At 37.0% G+C, this 21,694-nt stretch overlaps 1 pseudogene; it reads right to left on the bottom strand.

The window, feature by feature from the left end:
* Positions 1 to 2,258: 2,258 nt before the first annotated feature.
* On the bottom strand, positions 2,259 to 7,009 carry LOC110944180 (annotated as a pseudogene).
* Positions 7,010 to 21,694: the final 14,685 nt, after the last annotated feature.

Below are 21,694 nucleotides of genomic sequence, written 5' to 3'. Positions count from 1 at the left end.
TTTGTATTTAAATTTAGATGTTTCACGTGTTTCGAAAATTTGATTTAAATGTTTTCCGCTGCGTATTCTTCAAATTATGAAAAGAATATTAATAATAATTAAAATTGTCAAGTGTTTGTACTGTTTATGCGATGATGTCCCAGCTGTGAGACACCCTGATTTTGGGGTCTTACAGTTCATCAGAATAAATTCTCTCTCTAAAAGATTCATAATGTTATTGAGAAGATTCTCACAAGTATACTTTACCTCAATCTTAGCAATATTAGCAACCTCTTCATCTAATTTCCAATCTTCTACAACGCTTTCAACAATTTCGCCTTCCTCAAGATCATCATTAACTAAATAATTCTCAAAAGCAGTATCTTTAGCATGATCTAAATTCCTCAGACGACAAACTAGCATCTTCCTTACCAACCTCTACATTTTCCATTGTTTCTTTTGTACCACATGTTGTTCCACCACCAGTACCAGCACCAGCACCAGACTCCCCCCCCCCCCCTCAATCGTTGATTCAGTCGCAGTTGTAGTAGCATGTGAACTACTTGGCTACTCCCTAGGCCATGAGGCATTAGGATCATCGTCTTTGTTGAAATCATCTTGTAATCTATAAAGTTCATCAACTTTACATCTAATATGATCACTCTTCCCCTGAGCAACAATTAATTCAAGAATTTCAGCATGTTACATCCTGACCTGCTCGTTCAATTTAATCATCTTTGTGTGCCACTTAACAAAAACTTTATCATGATGTACAAAATTTTGTAACTGTCGTGCTTGACTAGAAATAATACAAGTTAAGGTAGCAATCTTTCGTTCATGGTCTAACATAATAACCCGATGTGCTTCAGTGGTCTTCTGTTTCTTAGTGATTAATTGTGTATTCTTATGAATAGCTCGCGTTTGATCACCCAAATATTTATGAATTGGAACTTGTGCAGAACCTTGGAACTTGTGTAGAACCTTCAGGACGTGGAATACCAGACCTCGACCTAACTAGTCGTTCAGCTCCAGGTCTAGGACCTACAGGTTCTCTAGCACTAAGTCTAGATACCCCCTGCACCATCTCTCTCTTCAATTGTTGGATGGAGGCATGATTATGGACCTCTAGTAGACCCTTAATCCCAAAGGCGAAAATAGAGGAAATCTTGCACCACCCACTTATGTATTCCCATATCATCGCTGCAACGATACAACCAGTGAAAATGTGATCCGCAATTTCAGCATTTGACATAGAAAGGCAACATATGTTCGGACTATTGAACACCTTCCCCGTAATCAATGCGTTTATGCTTGGGATACGATTCAGAAGGGTTCTCCAACCAAAAGCATTTACCTTCAATGACAACCAAGAATTCTATAAGATCAAGCTCCCACCGGCATAGGGGTGGTGGATCAATTTCTTCATAGACACCACCAAAAACGAACCCGTGCTATCCCCCGTCATTTATCCTCACTAGCTTTATAAGAATAGGATTGTAAGCTAAACACAAGAGAACTCGACTCATTCAACACAAACCCCCCCCCCCCCAATCCCAAGAAAAAAACCCGACTTTTAAGTACAATCAATTCTTTCTAGATTCCCGTTGGAAGTGATGCATCGTTCTTCAACCAAATACCCTTTTCTGGCCTCTAGGCGAAACAGGCTCGAAAATGGTCTCTCAAAAGATGATCCCATTACCAAGGGTCATGTCATAACCGGGTATTAGACCCGATTCCGATCTCACATCTGATCACCAAAGCAAGCTGAAAGTCAGCCGAATTGATTTGGCCTTCAAGCTTTGCCATAGAACAACACACATCACACACCACACAATGTCTTATTACGGGTAAGAACATGCCAAACAAATCGCATAAGACACTTTTAAGTGGATTGTGAATCCTGACGATTTACTAAGGCGGGTGTGAGGGACATGGTTGAGTCATCAATCGCCATGTAGGACCATTAATGGATTGCTGCACCATCCCCTTGTCTCATCCATCATGATTTCCATGAATTAAACCATGACAACCATGAGCTTCATTTCCTTATTCAATATTTCTTTTCATTTTCACAAAAATAAACTAAAATAAGATAATAGTGGTTTGACTCATGACCACACACTTAGGTAGTGGTTTTGAATGACTGATTAAAAGTAGGTGACATAGAGCTGATGTAGAGGATCATGGTGATCATGAGGGTCATGACCAAACCTTATAGCCTAAGATCCGATTAAGAAAACATTTAGTGAACCTCTTATTTAAATATGAGCCAATCCAAGTGTACAAAGTAGAATGATTTCAAATACATGAATCCCAACAATTTAAATAACAACCACTAAAATATATAATACATTAAAATTAATGATTAATGAATAGTATTAAATTAAAATTAATTAAAAAACAATACAAACGTTATTTTAACCGTAATTGAGGCGAAAATGTCGTTTTGCACGTAGAAGCTTCCTTGGGGCGTGGGAATCAAGTGAAACATCTGAAAATATTCCAAGCATCAAATTATTGAGATAAATATATATATAAAAAAAAACACATAATTTTTTCAAAATATATATTCATTATGGCGTTTAGAAATATAAAATCATACAATTATATCAATCTAGGTTTGATCAAACTGATGGTAGTTCAATGTTAATTTAAGTTTTTCAATTCTCATACGTGTTATAGTTTATTTTAAAGAAATTAACATATTAGTAATTTAACAATCGATTTTCTCATGTAATCGAAAAAGGATCCATTATATTCAATTTTTAATTTATTTGAGTTATACAACTCAACCATTATATTGATTTCCGGATATCTGAAATTTCGGATACGGATTCGAATATCCAAACGAATATCCGAATTTATAAAAAAAAAATCAAAAAACCGTTTCGTGTATAGAATAAAACTAAACTTATATTCGATTTTCTAATATCCAACATTTAAAACTAAAAACAATCATAAATTCACATGAATACAATTGTTTACTACTTCTTTACTAATTTTTACAATACTTCAAACTAAATATAATGCTCATATACTATAAATATTTATAAAAAAATAATTAGTTTTCGGATATCGGATAATCGGATTATCCAAAATTTCATGAAATTCATATCCGAATTCGAAAATTCGGATTATCCGGTTTTCGGATATACGAATTTTCGGATATTCAAAATTTCGGATATTTCGGATACGGATTTTCGAATATTTCGGATTAGGGCTGTCCAAAAAGCTCGCGACTCGGAGCTCGCTCGAAGCTCGCTCGGATTTAGCTCAGAAAAAACTCGCTCGATATGGCTCGGTTTGAAAGTGAGCCGAGCCTGCTCGGCTCGGTTAGAAAGTGAGCCTAGCTCGGCTAGCTCGTGACGAGCCAAATTGGCTCGGTTTGGCTCGCTTGGTAGCTCGACTCGGCTTAGCTCGAATAATTTTACTTATAATATATTTTAGTTTTATATACTTTTAATATATTATAAAAACATGATTATTATTTACATGTATTTAGGCTTCTAGTTTGATATCAATGACATATTTAAAGATTGATTGCTGTGCTAATGAACAAATATTGTATTTACTTGAAATATAAAACTTATTTTGCGTTGTTGAACGTGATTTTGGCTTGTAATGTATTAGGTCGAGCTTATTTTGAATATGTTCTTTTAAAGTATTGAATAATATTTTAGAATACTGAATTTTGGGAGCTATTTATTAATTTTTATTTTTAAAATCGAGCCAAAACAAGTCGAGCCGAGCCAGCTCGGTTTAAAACCAAGCCGAGCCCGAGCTTAGATTTTCAGCTCGGTTTCAAATCCGAGCCGAGCCAGCTCGGTTTATAATCGAGCCGAGCCCGAGCTTTCCCTAGTTCGGCTCAGCTCATGAACAACCCTATTTCGGATACGGATTTTTTTGAACACCCCTATCTAAAAGTCGTTAACTTTACTTTTAAAGGTGATTTTTAGGTTCTGAGTTTGATTCCCATAAGACAAGGGTTTTTTAAATTTATTTGGTTTTTTTTCTGAATTAGTGTATGATGGATATAATCGGGTGATTTCGCTGGTGTCACGATGGTACTCTAGTGGTTTGCAGTGATCTAAATTTCCCGTTTCCAAAAAAAAAAAGAAGAAATGGGATGATGAGAAATTAAACGTTCGTTTATATTGGTAATCCATGCTGTATTAATCAACTAATAGAGTGATCACAACCAAGATTAGCGAGTCAACATCACGCGATCACTAGATTTTTAATTAGACATCATGACACTAATTTTGCCTAAAGATACATTGTTATTGAAGAAAACTCTCGATAGTGATTGAGGAGTGGATCAAAGTAATTTTGCAAAAATTCATTCAAATCACTAAGTCTGGTGCTATTTTTTCCCTCTCTATGTTTAGGGTGATCGGGGCGTAGTCGGTGAACCCATGCGGGGACCTCCTCCACCGAAGAGTGGTGGTGCCGCCAATCGATCGGTGACCAACATAGGGGACCAAAATCGGTGGGGATTCACCGAAGAGAGGGAGGAGAGAGGGAGGAGAGAGGGAAGGGTTGGACCAATGAGAAATTTCTTTTTTTTTTTTTAATAAAAAACCAAGTCACCTAAGAGGGGAGTGCCGCCATCAATTTTGGGTGTTAGGGGAGTTTAAGAGGGGAGTTGACGTGGCACACGAGAATTGGTTATGCGTAAGAGAGGGGACTCCCCTCTTAGGGGAGTGCCCCTTACACCCTTAGGAGGCAAGTAATTATAAATTTATATATAATTAAATCATTTGAGAAAAAAATTATTAAGAAGAAAAAAAAATAGTATAATAGTAAAACATTAAATAGTTTTTCTTTTATCACATTTATTAATATCTTTGACTAATTAATTAGTTATAGACTATTATAATCCATACTAAAGTTTTTTGCCTACACAAATCAAATTGGGTGTTGTTATTTACACCATACTCTACAACACCCTACTTTATAAACTAATTAAATAGTCTAATAATGTGATTATCATTTTTAACTATAGTTCTCAATAAATGCAACCAGTCTTTTTTTATTATTTATTTAATCATCAGATACTTCTTAAAAGCAATCAGCTATATATATAGTTTTCTTTTTTTTTTAATTTTTTATTTATTTTCATAATAAAGATCCACCATTTAGAAAAAAATAATAATAATGAAAATCAAAATTATTACGGACACCGGAAATAAATAATATGTGAGGTATTTTTAAATAATTTGTATATAGTTATTCAAATATAATTTCCTAACGATAAAAAGGAATTTTTACAATTAAAAAAGGAAGGTAAAAATAGATGAACGAACCACTGCAACTGTAAGCCTATTTTTTTAAACTAAAATAACTTTGTATAAATATATTATTTTATAAAATCATTCAAAAAGGGTACAATCATATTTTATTTTCTATCTTTTTTTTTTTTTTTTGAATTTTCAATAGAAATGTTAGTTTAATCTAATTAAACAAGTCTTATGTAGACAACATAAACAATCGTAAAATAAATAAAAAAAACTAGTACCATCTTAACTAAAAATAAATAATCGTAAATATTAAATCCTTAAATGGATTTGTTTTGTTAATTTAACATAAAATTAAACTATAAAAGGTATAAAATAAATAAAAAACCAGGACCATTCTAAATAAAAATAAAAAATCGTAAAAGTTAAATCCTTAAATGGATTAAAATGTAATTAAGGAGACCAAATTAATGCTATGATTATCGATGTAGACTAAATTTTTAGTCACACATGATTAAACGAGATGGTGTCCGTCTCAACTGGAGATGGAAGAGGCCATTATCTACGGAAGTTGAAATAAACGAGATGGAAGAGGCCATTCCCAGAAGAATCATAAAGATCTTGTGGTTGAGAATCGTTCTCAAAGTTTTCACACTTTAGGGCGTTTTTACCACAAAATGATACTCTCTCCGTGTGTGTGTATGTGTTTATTTATTAGGGTAAATTGAAAACCTATACGAGTTGTAAGAACTTAGAGAACTTGGGCTTACGAAAAGTTTTTTCAAATTTTTTTTTTACCAAAAATCCAAAAAGAATTAACTTTCCAAAAAAAAACTAGTTTTTTTTTTCATTTACGACTGCCGTAAATGCTATAAAAAGTGATGTCATGCTTATGTTATCACATTTTTACAGCTGTTGTAAGGAGCCGAAAAACATCAATTCGAAAACAAAAATTATTTTTTTTACAGCAGTCTTTTCTAACATTTTAATCTAAGGGTGTGAAAAAAATAGGTGCAAAACTCGCACGAGAAGACTGAGTTCTCTAAGTTCTCACAACTTAAAAGGATTTTCCCTTAATCTTGATCCTATATATATATAATTTATATAACTTATCCACCATTGTATGTTTCATACAATACTATTTACAATTTTCTTGGCAATAAATGTAACTCATACTTTCCCATTGGAAAAGAAATGATTTGATCTAATTACATGATTTTATCTCATAGGTATGAGTATCATTAATTACATAAAATTACATTAAAACATTTTAATTTGGAACCTGCATACCTTGAAAATTACTTGTTACACCATTAAATATGTTAGTGGTGTACCACGTAATTTTAATCAAAATCAAATCACAGGCATTTTTAAATCAAGGCATCCTAACATAGGTTATTTTGTTAACGGTTATTATTGTGTTAACCATTGAGAATGGCTGTATTTCTAACTACATGAGAGAGCGGAAGAGAGAAACCTGGCTAAACCGAAGAGGGTGTTCTTCGCAGGAGAGGCGAAGGCTTCCGCTAACGAACACCACAATGCCGCCAGCAAACGACGATGGTTGCGAGTCGATGGTGCTAATGAGATGATGACATTTGTCAAAGGGCAATTGGTTAATTTTGGAACATATATCATCAACACCTTGTAGCTTTTGACCTTCAAAAGTCAGCATGGAAGATTGATGATAAAGTGAAGAAAGTGATGATCTATCACTATCAAATAAATGATAGTAATGTTCCACAAATGCCCTTCCCACCATTTGCACTTGTTCTTCCATTTTCTCTTGTTTCTGCTTTGGTTTTTTCTTTTGAACGAGGAAGAGTATATAATGTGGGAGGGGGCGTGTCGTCGGGGTCAAAATTGGAATATTAGCTGCTTCAATGCCACGCAAAGCATAACACTTTTTGTTGATATATTGAAAAAAAAAATGTTGATTATGGAAGAAGAAGATATTATAGGTAAAGGTAGATTAAATAAGTTTGGTTAGAAAATGTGCAACTTTTAATTATGCCCCAAAATGGATTATTTCCAACTTTATTAAAATTTAACAATGTAAATGTTATTAAATAAATTTTAAAAATACATCATTTAAATATTAATTCACTCTCTAGTGAAAAAAAAATTAAGATATCATCAGGCTACAAGTTGTGGTATAAAGCCCTTAGGAGTTTTATCACGTCATATGAGCGCCATCTTACCGTCACGTCACATAAGGGGCTTTAAAGCCACTTTCTTTAACTTGCATGCAATGATTTAAAGTCTTCATCATCATTACCTAATTAGTTTTTTATTTATATATTTTATTTTTTAATTTATATGCCAATTGTAATAACTACAAAATAAAAAAAAAACATAATTTCAATTAAATAAATAAATCATTACAAAGTCCTAAAAAATGCAAAGTTACTTAAAAAAATAAAGTACTTGAAAAAAAAAAAAAAAAGCTACATCTATTTCACTCGAATTTGTGTCTTACGAGCCTACAAAATAACTTGGTCCTCCTCTGGTAGTTGCGAAAAGTCTTTCGCGAGATATTTCATATCTTTCTGGATTTGTTTCTTCATTTTTAGTTCTTGCTCCTTTTACTTATCGTGAGAAGCTTGTTGAGTCTATTGTCGAACTCGTCTAACCTTGACGGGCCATCTGATGGCGTTGAAGAAGACGTGTCTCGTGCTCGTGCAGCTGCCTTACATCTCTCCCTACCCTTTGGTCGTCACAACTCTTGCGGTTCTTGTGGTTGTTCAAATTCCTCGAAGTCGTCGTTTAGATTAATAGTAGTACGAGCATCGGACTAGGATGGTTCGATAGTGGATGTTGATTTGGACCGTTTTGACCTATGCGCCGTTGAGTCAAACGGCGGTACAAGATGCCACTTGGGAGTTTGCGAAGAAGCTCTCACGAAGGTATCATCGTAAACACATGCCCATGATTAATTCTATAGTCGTTATGGGCGGTGATCATAATGTCCACGTCGCTCTAACCGCTTCCTCTTCTAAGATTGTTGACGAGATTATTATGTATGTTGTTGAAATTGCCAATCTTGGTCCGCATTGCGGTCCACTTGTCTGAAAATGAGTCGGCCAAACGATATTCATCACGACCCATTGTGGCGAAAAATTCTCACTTATACGCCTCCAAAATACTTTTACATCTTGGTCTTTTCCTATATGAATATAATTATAAAATATATTTATAAAAGTATATCAAAAAGGTTTATTGAGAGAAAATTTACCAACAATTTCATCTTCCGACACGTCGAGCCATGCTTGTGACAACGCAAGTTCTTCCTTAGGCGTCCACTTTTCGATCGTCTTAGGAGCACGTGCTTCGCTCTCACCCTTCTTACGATGCCTTCTTGATCGTCCACCTTTTGAGGAAATAGGTTGGGTTTCAGGTTCGGTTTGGGTTTCAAGTACGGATTCAGTTTCGGGTGTGTTTTGGGTTTGGGTTATGTTTTGGGTTTGGGGTATGCTTTAGGGGAAAAATGGCGGTAGGGAAAAATATCCGTAAAAACCAGGAATCGGTGGCATGGTCGGATGAGGGGAAGTTGGGGTGCTAGGTGGCATCGGATAATATCCAAGCTCACCCGTTCACGGGTCTCTTTGATAACGATCTTCTTGTTCGTTGTTGGGATTGTTTGGTACACTTTGCCAAAACAGATGGTTGGGATCCCATGTTTTGCTTGTTGGGAACATTATGTGATTACGAAAAAAAAAATTGTAAAGATTTTGAATAGAGTAGATGAAGAAGAGATGGAAAATATATAAAAGGGGTAAGGTATTTATAGGTAAATTATAAATTTTAAACTTAAATTTTTTTTAAATGACCAAGTTGACCAGCTTCCTCGATCCTCCCAAAATTTGTCTGTTAGCGTGTTGGCGACAAGGAGATAGCGCCTCCTTGTTAACTTGCGGGGGGTGGTTGATGGCGTCATGGAGCGCTAAAATGGCTGACATGGCGGAGTGACGCTAAGCCACACCTTGTGGCCTAACTACGAGGTGTTAAAATGAATGGTGTTCGCTAGTTGTCTGATCAAAGCTCGCAAAAAACTAGAACTTTATACACATAGCATTGGCAAAGTCTTTTAACACTTAGATTTGAAAGAGGAAGGTGTAAAGTTCAAGTTTCACGAAACATAGGGATTAAAAAAACTATCGTTAAAATAATAATAATAATAATAATAATAATAATAAATTATACAAATAAATGGGTTAAACCTTAACCAATAAGGTTGACCCAAAATTGGCTCATCTAGCTTAAAGTGTTTGTGGGCTCCGTTGAGGCTAAAACGCAATGTTTTCAGAACCGGATCAGACGTTGAACCGGACGACCTATCGGTCCACTGGTCGAACCAGTCGGATCGATCGGACCGCATGCGTGAACCGAATAACATTATAATTAATTTTAAAAAAACATTACTTAGTACATCGAATAAAATATATATAAAAATGTATGTTTGTATGGGTTGATAACAGATAATAAATAAGTATATGTCTTGTAAATTATTTATTTATTATTGTTGATAAAAGATACAAAGATTCAAAAACTAGTTCTGTATTCTAGTTTTTTGTTGTTAAAAAAAATAAAAAAGAAATGTACGTTTTGAAATTATTAACAAATTGTTAGCCGCTCAAAAACTGTCCACATAGGAAAAAAACTGTTTTTCAGATGATCTTAGCCGTCCATTTAAGGCAGTTATTTGTGAGTTTTAATCTTGACCGGAATAACCAAAAAAAAATGTTCACCGTCTAATTGAACATACTGTCCATTACACACCCTATCTTCTCGAATTCTCTCTCAGGAAACCCAAATCAATAATCGGGTGGTGATCGATGCATCCCTTACTCATCCTCTCAATCTCTTGTCACCCCACTACTTTTGATTCCACTGTCAATTAGTGAGAAAATCAACAATCACAACATGAAGGTAGCGTTCTCTTTCAACTCGGTTTCTTAATTTTCTGTTTTTCATCTAAAGATTTATGAAGAAAATCTGAATTCTTTGTTTGAAAGATCGTGGTGAAGTAGCAGTGATTTCTTGGATTCTTAATACCCTGCTAATCTTCATATTGACTATTGTAATCTTTTCCGATGAACAAGCAATAAGTGGCTAAACCCTCTCTTCATAATCAGGTACAAAATTATGTTTTTTTTTTTCTGGGGGATTGTTTTAGTTTTGTATGATCGTTCTCAAATTATCATTTTTTGTGATCGGGTTAGATGACTAATTTTTTATACACCATTTTGTAAACGAGTCAGAATTGTCTCAGAAGGTGGCTGCCTACCAGGTGTTTGATCAATTGCTTTCCATTTTATATGTATGGATTATTTCATATATTATGTTTTGAGGGTCAAGTTATTCTACAAAGGCTTCTAATTGTAAGAAGTGTTGGACCGTTCCGATGACCTTAAACGTCAGTAGAAGTAGTTCATCTCAGTTTACAAAGGCGGAATCAAAGTAAACCAAGTCAAAAACAGCTTAATCCTTTCAATTCTTCTTTCTATTACTGATTGTGAGCTTTTACAGAGATTTTTACAAAAATCCGGCAGCATCTTCGCTCACACACACAAACATTCGTTACTGTCCGTTTGAAATGACCCTGCTATTTATAAACCCAACCCTTCCGTTTGAATCGACACAATCATGTTCAAACGATCATGATTCAAACGACCGGACATGCATCAAACGGCCAGGTGAACTTCAAACGGCCAGACATCCTAAAACCTATACAAACCCTAATTTAATCATGTTTGAACACTTGTTTAACCTATCTAGACACAAGACTTAATAAGACGTAGTCAGCAGACACTTAATGCACCAACAGACTCCCCCTTGGATGTTGACGTAGTCTTTAGCGCCTGAGTCTTTAGTCTTGGTCTCTTCTCCAACTTTGTCTTCTCATTGTAATAACTCAATCTTCACAGGTTTTAAATCACAATCTGACTCCATCTTCAGACTCCCCTTTTGCTGTTGATCCGGACTCCCTCTTTCACAGACTCCCCCTTTCAGTATGCTGGGATCTGAGGTCTTGTTCTGGTTCAAGCTTTGACAATTAGCTTCCGTGGGAATGATGAAGACTCCAAACCTGTTACTCAACCAATAACATTAGACTTTATCTTTTCAAACAATAAACACAAATTCAATCAGCTCTAGAAATCCACTCAAGTATTCAAGTTCAAGTTAATGACCCTGATTACTTGATTTATCTACCAAGTTCAATTTAATGACCCTGGTTGATCTTTTGACGAAACAAACCGATTTAGTAAAATCATTTTCAACTTTTTCTGAAAATAACAAGTATCAAGTTAATGAACTTGTTTTTGACTTAGAAAACAATCAAATTTCCAACAAAGTAAGCTCTCCTCATTCTTCAGCTCAGAATTTCCTGCATCTGCTTCATCTTTCTAGAATCCGACAATCAACTTTCCACTCTGGTTTGTCTAAAATAAAGCAAAAACAAAAAATCTTTTTGGATTTTAATGTGTTCTAACCTAAGAAATGAAATAAAGAAAACTTAACTTGCAGAAAGTAAACTATTTACAAGTTTATTTTTGGCGAGCGTGTCAGAGAATCATATCAGCTTTTCAGACAAATTACTAGTACCGTTAAGCTACATTACATACTCAGACTTAAACAATTCACCTCGATTGTCGATATACTGATCCATCTTAAATTCTCACACAAACTTCAATCTATTCAGGATATAGTTTACGTGTCTTAAGAACTTAGATCAATTCATGTGTCCCACCTCTTGAATATACTCCCGTATCCAGAGTCCCAATATTCAGTCTTACAGGCAAGAATACTACAATGATATCTGTACATAAATTAGGGGTTAAATGCGAGAACTGAGGGATCTCAGGTCAGAACTTCCGTTCAGCAGAGAGATATCAGTTTCGACTTTGCAGTATGTCCCCTTTAGAGGATCTTTTCAGCTACAACAGATGATTATCAATTTTATTGTCTAATCAGCTGAGGGCTTTATGCTATATTTCAAGCATTTTGGATAAAGTATTAGCCAAGGACTAGGTCAGAACTACCGTTCAGCAGAAGTCCCGGAATAATACCCCAGACATCATAGAGTATAAACACCTAGTATATCAGAATACGAGACCTTTCAAACGAGATTTCAGGGGTTACCTATATATCCAAGTAGTGTTCCCCATGAATTTCGCAAGTTTGAAATTTTAGGTTTATATCCCGAATAAATTTACTAAATGTACGAAAACCTATCGACACATCGTTAGTGAGACTGTTTAACTCATTTTGACTTTCCAAATCTTTAGCATACAGTAATTTTCTAGCTGATGTACTATCATTTTCCCTATATACACAAGCTCTTTTTCAATTTTATCATGTTTTTGTATTTTTTTTTACTGTTTTTGTATTTTCTGAAAGTATAACTATGTACAACTAACTATCTCCCCCTAAATACCAAAACACGTAAAAAAAATCGACAAACCATTGCAGATTGTTTCTCGTCTTCATCCGCAACAGTTGTCTCATCAACGCTCACAACCCCATCCGACACTGAAAGCAATTTCATACCATTAAGTTTTAACAAATATTAAAACCGAGTTTTATCAAAAGCTTTGGTATGCAAATCAGCTTTTTGTTCGTCAGTGTGGATTTTCTCAATTCGTATCAACTTTTTCTCGAAGCAATCGCGAATAAAGTGATGACGAATTTCTATATGTTTAGTTTTAGCGTGATGTACTGGATTTTTAGTAATGTTAATTGCAGCCTCATTATCAACAAACAGAGGTGTGTTAAGAAACTGCAAACCGTAGTCGCGCATCTGTTGCTGTATCCACAGGATCTGAGAGCAGCAACTGCTAGCAGAAACATACTCCGCTTCACATGTAGATAGCGCCACAGATGTTTGTTTCTTACACTGCCAGGTAACCAATCTCGGACCAAAGAACTGGCATCCTGCAGTTGTTGATTTCGCATTGACTTTGCAGCATCCGAAATCCGAATCGGAATACCCTTCGAGCGTAAAATCGCCTTTCCTAGGATACCATAACCCCAATGACGGAGTACCTTTCAGGTAACGTAATATCCTCTTGACAATAATCATGTGCGATGCTCTCGGGTTAGACTGAAATCTTGCTGCGAGGCACGTTGGGTACATAATATCAGGACGTGAAGCAGTCAGATACATCAAAGAACCTATCATGGAACGGTAAAACGTTTCATCAGCCCTGTCTCCGGTGAGATCTGGGTGAATCCCATGATTAGTCGCAAGTGGGGTAGCAGCTGGAGTAGAACTTGACATTCCAAATTTCTCTAGAATATCATGCACGTACTCCGTTTGATGAATGAAAATTCCCTCAGGAAGTTGTTCAACTTGTAGACCCAGAAAGAATTTCATCTCCCCCATTGATGACATTTCAAATTTCTGCTTCATCACCTGTTCGAAATCTTTACACAATTTCTCATTCGTTGACCCAAAAATTATATCGTCCACATAAATTTGTACTATCAGAAGATGACCATCAACGACTTTAGTGAAGAGAGTGGCATCCACTTTTCCACGTATGAACTGGTTAGCGAGTAGGTGTTGAGACAAAGTCTCGTACCAGGCTCTCGGTGCCTGATGTAGACCATACAACGCTTTGTCCAGCAGATAAACTTTGTTCTTGTGGATTGGGTCAGTAAAACCCGGCGGCTGACTAACATAAACCTCCTCTTTGACCTTCCCATAAAGAAACGCTGACTTTACATCCAACTGATATGCTTTGAAATTCTTCCAAGACGCAAATTCTAGGAAAATTCTGATAGCCTCTAGTCGAGCTACAGGAGCATAGACTTCAGTAAAATCAATCCCCTCCTGTTGACTAAAGCCCTGAACAACGAGTCGAGCTTTGTTCCTTACAATCACTCCTCTGTCGTCCCTCTTACATTTGAAAACCCATTTTGTATTGATTTTTCTTTGACCATCCGGCAAATCAACTAACTTCCACACTCCCAGCTTTTCAAACTGACTTAACACTTCTTGCATCGCTATGACCCAAGAGTCTTCAGTAAGCGCCTCTTTGTAAGTTCTCGGTTCGACCTGTGAGATAAAACAACTTAAAGAGAATTCGGTTTGTAAAGGTGCTACTGTAGAATAAAAACATGTTAAGCCCTGGTCAATTTGACGTCTCGTGCGAATGCCTGATTGTAATTCTCCTATGATTAACTCCTCTGGATTATAAGAAAGAGTTCCCAGCATCACTTCGCTTGGAACATCTACATTTCCCTCCAGATTAGTAACATTCTGCTCTGCATCTTGTTCACCAACTTGGTTTGTTTGACTTGATAACTGGATCTGCTCCCCCTCAAGATCTGAATCACCATGGTCAAATACTGGCATGTTATCAGCTTCTTGATCATCATTCACCTTCGACTGATTACCAGGAGCAACTTCATCATCATGTTCACCAGCATTACTAGGACCTGCTTCATCGTCATTTGAAGTTTCCCGAGGTCTTCTAGAATACTCCGCTGGGAACCTGAGCTGCGACTTATACTCTCGCAAAATATCCAGCTCATCAAAGAAATCTTCTTCTTCCTCAGATTCTACTCTCATGTCAAACGAATCCCAAAGTTTGTCATAATGATAACGCCATGAATCACCAGGATTCTGTGGCAGCATAGTGCAACCTTGACATTCAACATTCGCTGCTTCAATAATCCGCTTCTCACTTGGAACGAAGACACGTCGCATAGGACTTGAATAACCAACAAAGATTCCCTCAATGCTCTTCGAACCAAACTTTCCATTAGGCTCTATTACCGTACAGGGTGATCCGAACGGTTCTAGATACTTCAAATTCGGCTTGCGTTTATTGAGTAGCTCAAAACACGTCTTGTTGAACTTCTTCACAGTAAGAACTCTGTTGAGAGTATAGCTTCAGCCCAGAAATTAATTGGTAACTTAGAATCTGCAAGCATTGTTCTGGCTGTCTCGATTAGCGTCCGGTTTTTGCGTTCTGCAACTCCATTCTGCTGCGGAGTGTACGGAGCACTAAACTCATGCAGTATACCTCGTTCGTCACAAAATTCTTCCATCTTACTATTTTTGAATTCAGTACCATTATCACTGCGAATTCTACAGATAGGCCTCTGGTACAGATTCTCAATTCTTTTAAACAACGCCATCAAGCTGTCAAACGTTTCGTCTTTTGATTTCAAGAATGAAACCCACGAAAATCTGGAATAATCATCAGTCACGACCAAACAGTAGGAATCTCCTGTTATTCTCTTGACATTCACTGGACCAAACAAATCCATGTGAAGACGTTCCAATGGTCTTGAAACTGAATTAACTTGCTTTGTAGGGTGTGACTTTTTCTTCTGTTTGCCTCTGACACAACTGATGCACTCCCCTTCCAGATGAAAACCTTTGACATGCACTCCTGTTACCAAATCGTTATGCACCAAGTGATTCATTTTCCTTAAGTGAATATGCCCCATCTTTCGGTGCCATAACCTCGATTCTTTCTCCGTTGCTCTGGACACAAAACAATGAGCCTGACCCGTGGTTGTAGTAGCTACGCTCATGTCCAACACGTACAGATCATTGACTCTTGGTGCCCTCATGATGATCCACTCTTCTGGTATCACAAATCCCGGTTTCAAGATCAAACATTCTTTGTCGGTGAAATGAGTAGTATACATCCTGTCACAGATCTGGGAGATACTTAGCAAGTTGTTCTCCAACTCAGCGATGTAGTTAACTCTCTCAAACGTTATAATGCCATTTGACAACGTTCCTTCACCTATGATCCTTCCTACTTGATTACCCACAAAACCCACGTAACCACCATTAATGTTATTCACATCATACAGCAACACGGTCTTCCCTGTCATATGCCTTGACGCTCCACTATCCATTATCCACCTGGATACAAGTTTTGGAAGATCCTGCACATAACAAATCATCACTTAAACAATCTTCAAGAAAAATGCCGATTCATGCTTCGCGAACCAGGAAGCTCCGGCAATTCAAACTTGTTTAATCAAACATGGTGTCCACCCAGGCTTCATCAGCCTTAGGTGTAACCTTGACCCTCGCAATTTGAATTTTGAAATTTTCAGCCTTGAGAGGTGGAAAATTTGCATCATAATCAACCGTAATTGATTCTTCAGCCTTTTTCACCTCAGAAGTTGAAACTTTCTTCTCAACTTTTGATTCAATTTTAGGTTTCCACACCTGTTGAGTTACTGCAACCTTTTTGTAAAATGTGTCATTTTTAGTTACCGACTTCTTTACGGGTTCATTTTTCACTTTTAAATTGTCAATTTTAACATTCTTCTTCTCAACAACCCTTTTCTCAACACTCATCGGTGCTTTACCCTTCACTTCAACCTTCTTCTGTTGAACTTTCACAGCTTCAGTCTTAGGCATCACATAAGTACACTTGCGTGCAATGTGACCAACCTTATCACATCTAAAACAAGTACGAGTATCAGCTACCCGACTCGTGCCTTCAGACTGTGCCTGTGAAGCTCTCTTCTCAAAAAATTCTTTGTTTGATTTTGAAAAAATTTCTTTCTCTTCATCAGCTAGTGAACTCGAACTGTTCACAAACTTTTTCTTCTCGACAAACCTCTTGTTTGGAACATTTCTTTTCTGATATGGTTTACCCCCATGATAACCACCCGACCAGTTGTTTCTGTTATTGTAAAAACGTGGTGGATTAACAGATTTCTTGTTGTAAACCCTATCTTTCTTTCGACTCAGATTATTCACTGCTGACAACTCGACTTCAACAAGTTTGAAAACATTTGTCAATTTGTTCAAGTTTACATTCTCTATCAGAAACTCAGAATCCGAAAACAACTTATCCGAACCCATCATCTTGTACATGACAAGGTTTGATTCTTCATCTAAGTTGTTCTTGGACTTTTGTTTCGGAATGTATTTATCCAAGAAACACCCATCCTCCTCTGAAGTGTCACAATCCGGTTTAAGCACTTTGTCAACCACACTTTTCACCACATCATTTTGGACACCCTCGTCATTGGAAGACGTAAACGTGACATCAATGTTCTCAGGAAGTTTAACATCACTTTCTTCCTCAATTTCCACCAAACTAGACTGCTTTTTCGTGTAGTTGTCTAAAATTGGCGGTGGAACTTTGTGAAACCCTACACCCGTTCCATCAGAAAACACATCCTCGCCAGCTTTGTTTTTCCCTATAGGTTTGGGAACAATATGCTGCAAAACAAAGCTTGCTGAGCTATAGCTGTTTAACTTCAACTGAATCCTTTCATTTTCAATTTCAGCTTCTTGAACTTTAAGTTGCAGTTTAGCAATTTCATCCAGTTGGTTGTTAATTGATTCTTCTTTTATTCTCACTACAGCTCTTAGATGTTCGTTTTCTTTATAAGTTTTGCCATTACGATCATCACTATCTTTCACAATACTTTTAAGTTTTTCAAACTTTTCTGAAATCTGACGGTTTTCAAAAATTAACTTTTCATTTTCACATTTTATTTTCTCACGTTCAGTTTTATCATGTTCAATTTGAGCCGTTAATTCTTTGATCCGTTCGGTTGAAGCTTTTACAGTTTTGTCACGACCGAGAATCTGATCCTCAACACTTTTAACTTTCGTTGTCAGATTCTTGATTTTCTCATTGTTAAGATACGTGACAGTGCTACAAAAATTACATTGTTTGGTGCAATTTTTGCAGTCAGCATTTCCATCAATCTTGTTACCTGACGCATTTGTTGACACACTTTGACTGACCAGCCCCTTTGACTTAGTAACAGAATTAGAGTCTACCTCAAGTGCTTTCGCAGCCAGCACCTTGTCAGCCATCTTTCCCAGGTTCTCTGCCGTCAACTCCTGCGTAGTATCAATCAAGCCAGTATCAATTTGCTTTGCTTTCTCAAACTCTTCTTTTTCTTTCATCTCTTTCTTCTCTTTCTCCCTTCTCTCTTTCTCTTTCTCTTCTTCAATCATCTTTTCTGTTGGCGTTCCCCACCACTTGTGCTGCCAGTACTCATCATCTTCTTTTATCTCCTTGATGATGGCTTCCATATCGAGTGTGCTGTCATCAATCGCAATGTTTCCATACCGATCAAGATAGCATTCTCTATCTGGATCCCATCTTTTCGCTCTTTTTGCTTCCCGATAAATGCGAGAGATCTTCAAGATTCTGTTTTCAGCAATCATTTTTCGATAACAATACTTCTGCTCTTCAGTACGATCTTCTTTCCACGGAATCGGTTCATCATCATTTGCCATGAATGCGTAACCAACCGCATCTTCTTCTAGTAACACTTCCTTACTCCAATCGTACCCCTCATCATCATAAATCACAGCTAGAGCCCTTGATTTGTCTCTATTATCTTCAGATTGCTTCAATCTAGGCGGCTCAGATTTATTCTGATGGTAGATTGCCTTTTTGTAGTAATCGTCTCTAAACGGATTCTCTGACTCATCAGCGTACGCGTTTCTGCATTCCCGCTTGAAGTGACCCTTCTGCTTACACTTAAAGCACGTCACCTTCGATTTATCAAACCCCAACTTTGTAGACAGACCACCGATCGTCTTTCTCCCGGTAATTTCCATGAAACGCTGAGCACGTCGAACAACACTCGCCATTGCCCAACGAATGTCGATAAGCTCCATTTCTTCGGGGTCTATCTGATCATAATCTTCTTTCGTCAGATTTGTATTCCCGATCTTACCAGCCACCAACCCTTCGTAGGATTCCAACACCTACGCCAAAAAGACCATTTGTTGCTTAGCCGACTCCTCATCAAAATTATGTGCGTTCTTCAAATCTATCGCGATATTGCAAGAAAACTTCGCATCAGAATGGTTTGCAGAAGACGTAGATCCACTGTGAAAACCACTGTGACTTCCGCTGCTTGGACTGCTTTGACTTTCTTTGCTTGCTGAAGATACATTCTCAGCTGAAAATGCAGTCTTTGGAGAAGTTGCTTTTGGCATCATGCTTTTTGGATAACAGAGATCCAAATTCTGCTAAGAAGAAGAGTGATTGACTTTGTAAGTTTTCTTCAATTCCAGCTCGTGACTTTCAAGTCTCTCAATCACCAAATCTGGAGTTAAGTTTTCAGGAGCAATAGTGTTCTTTAACATAAGCGCATAATATCTCCAATCAACCTCATCTGGTAATGAATCGAACAGTTTGTCAACTAGTTCTTCATCAGAAAACTTGATTTCATGTCTTGCTAACTCTAGTTTCAGATGACCGAACCTCTCTATCATTTTACACACCGATTCATTCTTTAGACAACCAAAAAGTTCAAATTCTTTTCTAAGAAGCTTTCGTTTGTTCTTTACAATCTCTTTGCTTCCAAGACACTTCTTTTCGAGTTTCTCCCACAAATCTTTTGCATTGGAGTAATCTATCAATGAAATGATGTCTTCCCGCACCGATTGAAACAGTAAAGCCACACACTTTTGCTCGGCTACAAATCCTTCAATTTCTTCATCTGATCTTAATGCTTCACCATTCTTCTTTCCATTTACATATCCATTCTTCATACTTTTCCAACTTGCAAATGCAAATGCCATCAGCCAGTCTTCGAATTTAGTTGCCCATCTACTATAATCTTCTATAGCCATCAGCTTCGGAGGTTTGTTGAATGTTCCAAAGGCACTTTCAGACTCCCAAGCTTCTTTCTTTCTCCCCTTCGGTGAATCCTCATTCGTATTGCTCGAAGACGTATCATTATTTCCAGAACTTCCCGTGAATGCATACATGTCGCTGAACGGGTTCAAGAAAATATCGTCCATCGTGAATGTTCCTGTAAAATCAGACAACACTTAGAAAAATTTTGTTTTTTTTTGGAAAATATCAGATTCAAACGGAACTGTTCAAACGGAATGGTCTTGTCCGTTTGAAATACCAATAGTTTCAAACGGAAAGTATTCAAACGGTATAGTTTCAAACGATAGTTTTTCAAACGACCTCTTTTAAACGATCAGTTTCAAGCGACCACTTTCAAACGGAACGTGTTATTTTCAAACGAGAGATCTCGATTTCAAACGAAAGACTAATGTTTCAAACGATCAGTTCAAACGAACTGTGCCTTTTCAAACGGATGACGTCATTTTTTCCGAACACTTTCAAACGGACATGATGATTTCGATTAGTTTTAGGTCGAATTTTGGTTCCAAATTGTCAAGGATTAGTTAAAAGTGAATTTCGTTTGATATGTGAACGTTTCAAGCCATTTTAACCGTGACAACTATTCAAAATCAGAAAAGAAAGGTAGAAGTGAGATAATCCGGCGATTTCAAGCTGTATTTGGTATGAACTCCTCGTCCTGAGCTCTGATACCACTTGTTGGACCGTTCCGATGACCTTAAACGTCAGTAGAAGTAGTTCATCTCAGTTTACAAAGGCGGAATCAAAGTAAACCAAGTCAAAAACAGCTTAATCCTTTCAATTCTTCTTTCTATTACTGATTGTGAGCTTTTACAGAGATTTTTACAAAAATCCGGCAGCACCTTCGCTCACACACACAAACATTCGTTACTGTCTGTTTGAAATGACCCTGCTATTTATAGACCCAACCCTTCCGTTTGAATCGACACAATCATGTTCAAACGATCATGATTCAAACGACCGGACATGCATCAAACGGCCAGGTGAACTTCAAACGGCCAGGGTATGTTCAAACGGCCAGACATCCTAAAACCTATACAAACCCTAATTTAATCATGTTTGAACACTTGTTTAACCTATCTAGACACAAGACTTAATAAGACGTAGTCAGTAGACACTTAATGCACCAACAAGAAGTGTAAGAAGGATTTATTGAGTGACAAGTGTCCAATAACCTAAAACTAAACCCACTACATCACCACCAAAAACCTAAACACCTACCCCCACCCCACCCCACCACCACCCAAAAACCTAACCCCCCCCCAACCAACAAACCTAAACCCCCCACCCCCACCCCTCCGGCAAAAAAAAAAAAAAACAAAAAAAAAACTATACCTCACCAAAAAACCCCCAAAAAACCTAAACCCCACCCCCCAAAAACCTAAAAAAAAATCTAAAAAAACTAAACACCCACCCCCACCCAAAAACCTAAACTCCCACCCCCCACCCCCTCGGCAAATTTTTTTTTTTTTTATTTTAGGGTGGGTGATGTGGGGGGGGGGGTGGGGGGTGGGGGTGGGGGTTTCGGTTTTTGGTGGTGGTGGATGTTGGGTTTTTTGTGTAGTGGGTTTTTTTAGGTTATTGGACACTTGTCACTCTATAAATCCTTCGTACACTTCTTACAATTAGGATCCTTTGTATTTGATCCTAATCCTATGTTTTGAAGTTGAAGTTGATTTTGTGTTTATTTCAGATTCAGGGTCTAAGTTGCCTCTTAAACGGGTTAGAATTGTTTCAGAAAATGGCTGCCTACCAGTTATTTGATCAATTGCTTCCCATTTTATATGTATTATTTAATATATTGTGTTTTGAAGTTGAAGAGGATTTTGTGTTTAT

Source organism: Helianthus annuus, chromosome 1, assembly GCF_002127325.2.
Source record: "Helianthus annuus cultivar XRQ/B chromosome 1, HanXRQr2.0-SUNRISE, whole genome shotgun sequence".
NCBI lineage: Eukaryota > Viridiplantae > Streptophyta > Magnoliopsida > Asterales > Asteraceae > Helianthus > Helianthus annuus.
The sequence above is the reverse complement of the archived record's forward strand: the minus strand, read 5'-3'. Positions and strand labels throughout refer to the sequence as shown.